At 35.0% G+C, this 7573-nt stretch overlaps 1 pseudogene; it reads left to right on the top strand.

Annotated features, from left to right (window-relative positions):
- Positions 1-5424: 5424 nt before the first annotated feature.
- On the top strand, positions 5425-5925 carry LOC149174602 (uncharacterized; annotated as a pseudogene).
- Positions 5926-7573: the final 1648 nt, after the last annotated feature.

Below are 7573 nucleotides of genomic sequence, written 5' to 3' on the forward strand. Positions count from 1 at the left end.
CAAACTGATGCACTTATCTTCATCTGAAATTTTAATATCAACAGATGCTAACTGACTTACCACAGTATTAAATGCATTCAGATGCTCTGTCACCGAGTCTCCATATTTCATCCTCAGGTTATACAGCTTTTTCTGCAGGAATAGTTTATTCACCAAAGACTTAGATTGGTACAAAGTCCCTAACTTGTCCCATAAAGCCTTTGTCGTAGCTTCCCCTGATACATTCAGCAATACTGAATCTGAGACACACAATCGTATTGTGCTCTTTGCCTTCTGATCCAACTTCTTCCATTCTTCATCAGACACTCCCGTTGGTTTAGTACCCGGATCTACCGCGATCCACTGATCTTTATCCACCAACAGATCCTCCATCTTGAGTTTCCACAACTCAAAACTTTGACCATTAAATTTCTCGATCTCTATCTTTCCACTGCTTGCCATCTTCTTTCACCACCAGAATCGATCTCGCAGATCTCCCACTGAACAGGATCTACCACAGCCCTGAGCGAAACCCCTTAGCAACAAAGGCATCCCCTTGAAGCCAAAACAACTCTAATACCAAATATAGGTTTTAAGCCCGTACAAAAATTACCTGCATATGAATTCTAAAACACATAAAATAAACAATGCGAGAGCATAACACATAAAACACATATACACAGAGATTTTCCCCTGGATCCCAAAATCGGGACTACCAGCTTGATTTTTCATTATATTCCTTTCAATGTTACAATACATATTTATACATGCCAAAGCATCCAATACCATGGACCGAAAACCATCGCGTCCAAAAAACATGTGCGAAAATCATGCACAAAACCATAGGTGGGTCCACCCAACCTAACATAGGTTCCAAAACCAAAATTTTCCGGGGTGCTGCCCTGGACCCCATAAAGTGGTGTTACGGGTGCCCCTCAAACCCCCTGTGACCTCCCCCCCTCTAACCCCCAGTTAACTACGTGGGCTAGTCGTGGAAAGAATATAACACAACCCAACAAATTTAACTCAAGTTATCTCTTAGATGGATATTCTTATGTTGGTTGTTGCCACATGGAGGTTCTCTACATTTCTCTAAATTTAATTTATTATTCTTATTTTAATTCACCTTCCTCTTCTCTTAATTAGGATTAATCTTTATCCTTATAATTATGTCCCTCTTTCCCCTTTTACCTAATTAAACTACATAATCTACCTAATATTTTCCAACATGGGGAGGGTAGAGTTTTTAAGGAAAAATATTTTATTTCTTCCTCTTAACCCAAGTTTTAATCTTGATTTAATTACCTCGGTTTCTAACATCATTTACCCTTGATGTAAATTTACCTAGTTTTCATTTCTTGGCTATATTTATTAATTTATTTATTTTTAATGATTCCAAGGTGCCAAGTTTGGTCGTGCCCTTCAAGAACTTCCCTTGAAGCTCCAAGGGTGCCATGCTTAATAATTTATTTGTGATGCCAAAGGTGAAAAGTTGGTCGTGCCCTTCAAGAAATTCCCTTGAAGTTCCAAGGGTGCCACGCCTAACATTTTATTTGTGATGCCAAGGGTGCCAAGTTGGTCGTGCCCTTCAAGAAATTCCCTTCAAGTTACAAGGGTGCCACGCCACTTGCCCTTCAAGAATTCAGTGACTACGAGGGGAAAGTATAGGTGCAACGTCATAAACCGCTATCATCTCTTATGTTGCCTGCTATAGTGAGACTAATGGTGTCGGGGATCAAGGAATCCACCTTGATGCGCGCCCCCCAGTAAAATCCTCATGAGCGACCCAAATTTGGGACCTTCCCTCATGGCATTGTGATCTTCAAGGCGAAGGTGTTTCAACCCTTCTAGCCCAAGTCATGGCGGGAGTGCTAGTGGGTGAGATCAGGGACACTGTCCCACCCCTCCCATGTAGTTCCATCCACTTGTACAACCCCATCACCCATATGTGAGTCATTCGGCCAAGCAACTAATCTGTGCCTGCAACCATTAACATATCATCAGAATATATATAAACATATATAGCAGGTTTCGAAATCGACTTAGAATTTCAAAGATAAAATAATATAAATTTTTATCAAACCAGGTGTCATCAACTCATCATATGCGAGTGCCTCTAGTGGTTTCCTGCCATACTCAATAATAATCAGTAACCAGGTTTCTCAGTGTTAGTCATTGTCATAATAGCATTATTACCATCACTTTGTCATTCACATCATTGTTCATTGTGAACCAAAACTAATGTAAGTAGCTAACATAGGGGATACCTCCATCATGGCTAGCATCATCATAACCTTAATGGAACCATACATATAGATCAAAGCTATCATCATTATAACATCAATAGAAAACATGTCTATCATTTACTACTATCACCATCATGATATCAATAGAGAGAACACATAACCATTAATTATATCGTAATCATAATATTAATAGAGAACATACATAACCATCACATTCACTAATAATAGAGTCACGTTTCTGGATCCTCAACCTGAGTTCCTCATAGACTAAAGTATCTAAGATAATGACATATTAGGGTCAAGAAACTAGAGTGGGCACTACATACACCCCCTCTTAACAATGGACTTCGTCCCAAAGTCCTTAGAACATAAATGAAAAACAACGACACATAATCGTAGGAACCCTTCCTGAAACTCTTGCTAACCTTCTAGTGGGCAGGTTATAATTTTTCCTAATGTATCTATACCACGAATTCCATTATAACTAAAGGACTATATCTGGGGAACATTGCAGCCCAAATATATATATATATATATATATATATATATATATATATATATATATATATATATATATATATATATATATATATATGGACTAAGCAACAACAAAACAAGGGCAGGATAATCACAATCAATATTCATCTCATGGTACAATTAATATATGATGCTTTCAACCAAGTAAAGTCGTCCACACACTGTACTCCTGAAACCTCCAATTATAGTCGATCATTTCAAACTACGATTACATGACCCTATAAGTGACAATATCAGGGACAATATGTAACACAAAGTGATTTGTATAATCATGATTGCATATGGTAGAGTTCACTGTCATAGATGTTGCAATAATATTGTCGTAGAAGAAAAGATCGTATAAATTATTCCAAAAGTTGTCCATACGTTTGATATTTTCAAAAGTCTTAAATTCTAAGTTATCCCTTCTGATAATTCTGCAATATTTCCCCAATATCTCAATAAGTGTCATTTTGGACCCTTGTCAGTATGTTCCCTAAAATGATATTTGTAGCATCGCATTTAGGCCATAGGTGGAAAAATGTCGAAAGAGGTGGACAAGTAAGAATAAGAAATTCAAATGGCGAACTTAAGCTTACGAGCTAGCAAAAAGATGAAGGACTTTGATGTCAAAAGTGCTAAAAATTAAAACATTCTTATTAGCAGTTGTAAATAAATAAATAAATAGATAAATTACAAAGCAAGTGATTGTGCGTCAAGATGTAGTGTTCAATGAATAGTTCCTAGGAGTTCATCCAACCAAGAAACTCTTTGAAACATCACCACATTACTTAATTATAGATAATATCCTAGTAAGCAATGATGTTAGTGTCTCAACTAGTTAGACATGATGCGCCACATGACCTAACAATGGAAGAATCTAAACATGCAGTTGATAATATATCGAGCATTGAATTGGGCATAAAGAAGAATACTCTAAATAAGGAAATTATGCCAATCAATCAAAAACATACTTTCCAATCCAAGGAATCAAAACTATCAAGAGGAATCAAATTGGTTATAACGCTTACCACACCTCACCTATCAAGAAAGAGATAGTGGCATCCTTGCTATCACTCAAGTTCATCTCCAAGGAAAGATCCCAACCTTTTTCAAAGAAAACCCAAGGATACTATTAAGTGATCACAACTTGTGACCAGTGACCACTCCACTTCACCATCTCATTCATAAATAATTAAATAGATTATCAAATTATCATAACAACTTATTGAAAATATGATATCCAAATTATAATATATATTTATATCAATAATGATATTTATGAAAACTATAATTTAATTCAAATTGCTATTAAAAAATAAAAAACAAATTATTTTAATAATATTTTAAAACACACTCCTAACTTTTCATGTTCCCATAAAAAAACATCCTTTTGCAATCAATATTTAATTATTGGCTTCTCTTTAATACATACCAGTGTATAAAACTTCTATACAATTGATGTAAATATTAAATTTAACCAAGATATTACTACATAAAACATAATTTCCATATGTCAATTTATAATGTGGCACTTTTAACTCGTTATTAATTTTTAAAAGGATGGCTTGGTTATTGTTAGAGCATTAAAATGCTTCACATCCAACCACTCATAAAGCCTAAACCAAGAAAATTAGCGTATGATGAAGTCAAGATTAAGTTTTTGGTATTAGACAACGAAAAATGACAACATATTGAAACGAGATGGAACTAGTTTCATTAGTTACACTTATTCTTATGTTTTATTTATTATCATTTTCTGGGGATTGTTAATCATTAGATTATATATATATATATATATATATATATATATATATGAGCACATTTAAACATCCTTAGCTATCATAAAACATGTGCATTAACCAATTCATTTTAAGGATGAGGGCTTCTTAGTTGTATATTTCAATACCACCCTAAACAGAACAGAGTCTATGATTTTGTAGCTTTAGCAATTCTATATACAACTATACATTTATTCTACACATGTTGTAACCATCATTCATTTATTCAGATACATCACAAAATGTTTGTGCACTGTTTGATATCCTAAAATTTACATGGAGTATATCCAATGAATAGGCAAATGTAGGTTCAAAATATTGTTCAACTGTTTGGAAGATGTCTAAGAAGATAAAAGAGAATGGACTGAAAAAAGGAACAATATGCTACTTAAAGTATTATAAAATTTGCATGTTTAGTTATTTCTTTGAAGTTTCTATTTGTCTTAAATTTAGCTGATATTGCTTTGAAGTTTCTATGTTTAGAGGTTGCATGTTCGATTCTTGTGCAGATTTCTGAAATGCAACCAATTTGTTTTAACCAGTAAGGGTGGTATTCTAGTAAGTCCCTTTTAAAAAATTCTGCTTGAAAAATGAGAGAAATTGAAGGTATAATTGCAAATATAATTGATTGGATACTCAAAGTTCAATTTGGTCTCTCCATTTTTGGATTGAGAAAAACAAAAACAAAAATGCATTGCACAGAGTTATAATTTAAATATATATATGTGAATAAAATAATCTTTGAGAAATACATGTATGTGGAAACCAATATTGATTGAAGTAGAACCTGAATTTCCTAATCCATTCGACTAAATGTTTGAAATATCATTTAGACACATTTCAAAAGCTCATTAGTTAAGAATTATGAAAGACAGCTAAAATATCCTTAATCACGTTAACTTTATGGGATTGCTGCTCAGGCATTAACAGCAGTAGTAAAAGCTCATGATGGACAGGGGCCTCCCACAAGTCTCACTTCTGCAATTCCATAGAAGCTCCAAATTCACTCACCAGATGAAGTCGTTGGATGGACTTATGCAGATCCTTCTTGGGCCTGCATAGCTGCACTTGCTCCTGTGGTAAAGGCTTGTGCAGGAGCAGGTGATAAAGTGGCACAGAATATTTTTCTCATTACTGTTCAAGAGCTTGCTGCCAGCGTAAAAGCTGTTGTCCAGAGACTGGGTTTGAGTGGGAAAGATGGATTGGAGTCTTTTCTACTTGTTATGGTTGGTGGTGTCCTTGAGACCAATGAGGGATGAGACATAGATGAAGAAGTAATTAGTTGCATTTCCAAATACTTTCTAGGCGTGCTTCCAATTCGGCCAAAGCTGGAACCAGCAATAGGTGCTGCAATGTTAGCCTGGAACTTCTATATGAAGGCCTCTTTAGAGGAAAGTATCTAAGATAGGTGATACGAGAAAAATATATTTTATTATCAGCTTTCTTGTCCAGGCTAGCATTAATTATTAATTGATACAAGAAAGCATTTAGAATGCATATATGTGCAGTTTTGCTGCTTCCATCAATTAGATGAAATATTACTTTTTCGCCATATGTAGTAATGAGTTGGTTTTGGCCTTCCCTCAACCTCTCGGAATCTCTCTTATTTCCCTTTGATGGTTGAAAATATATCCAGTTGGACTAGCATTATTAATGGCCTCTGATATTGTTGGTACACCATTATTTCTTGATGACAAATTTGTCATCTATAATCAACTGGAAGATGATTTTAGCTACATTATTCATTAGGAAGTTAAATTGGTAAGGAAATCAAATTTTCCAATTTAATCTTCTCTAATATTTATCTTATAAATTTTGTAAATCCCACAAAACAAGGCATCCTCTACAAGATTTAAGTGAGATTTACAAAGTTGTGATTTGCCAAAATTCAAGTCCTATCTTTTTCTCCAACATGATATAGTGGTTAAGAGCTCTTTGAACAATCAGTGTGTTATGATATGTGCATGCCATAGAGATATGCAAGACAGAAAGATTGAGTGATTGAAAAGCATATTGCAGATTTGGTCTCGTGGTTGGTAATTGGTGATGGTAATTCTGGAATTCTAGTCATTATCCTTCCACAAGATGAAACCTTAAGCCAAAATTAATTATGATCTGGAACGCTGGAGTGTGAGGGCCACCATAGCATGGAGCTTTGCGTGTACTGCTCCAAATCTGTGTAGAGAACTTTATGTGTAACAAAGTTGGTGATTTGCGTGGGTACAGAAGGGAATGGAACCAATTTTTCAAGATACAAAACACAATTTTCAATTGCAAGGTACATACACGATTTTTTTTTATTTGCTGGAGTGTAGAAGCAATGGAGCTAATTTGGCTCTCACAAACTTGAGAGCATTAGCTCAATACGTTTTAAAACAAAATTAGGAATAAAAATCTTCTGAACTAATTAGAAATTAGACAACCTGAAGGAATCTATATATGTTGAGATTGTATTAACGTCAATTCTACACTCCTTTGATCTTTTGGTTAAAAGATCTGGCTCATGGAAACGCTGAGACCCTGATATGATTTCTTCACCATTAATCAAATTGACAGTGTACTGATTTAAATGTCTTAGTAATATTAGTATCACAAACCCGCATCTCTGGGTTGCAATTTGACAATGCAGAAATCTACCCAAAATGTGTTTATTTGTTACCCCTCTACAGGAGGATGGGGATTTTATCTCAAATAACTTCCATCTAGATCAACTGCAAGGTTGAGTGGAATAACATTTCCTATTCATGGTGACCAATCCGTGATGTTAATTTCTGAAAAGCACGAACCAATTCCATTGGGCTGGTTTAGTGATTGAGATAGGGCATCGCCTTGCAAACGACCCAGGATGAAACCATGGCAGGCATAGAGCCCTAGATTATAAAGTTGACTGAGTTTCACAAGTAATATTGATTCAATTTATAAATAAAAAAAATGCATAGGAACAACATATCTTGAGGTAAACAAACAGCATGGACAAAACTGCATCATTTGCAAAAATTTTACCACTTGTGATTCTCATCACAAGTTTTATTGTATGGCTCTGTCAGCCTC

Source organism: Pinus tabuliformis, chromosome 4_1 (assembly GCF_031772625.1).
Source record: "Pinus tabuliformis cultivar Carrire ecotype Pingquan chromosome 4_1, CPIR1, whole genome shotgun sequence".
NCBI lineage: Eukaryota > Viridiplantae > Streptophyta > Pinopsida > Pinales > Pinaceae > Pinus > Pinus tabuliformis.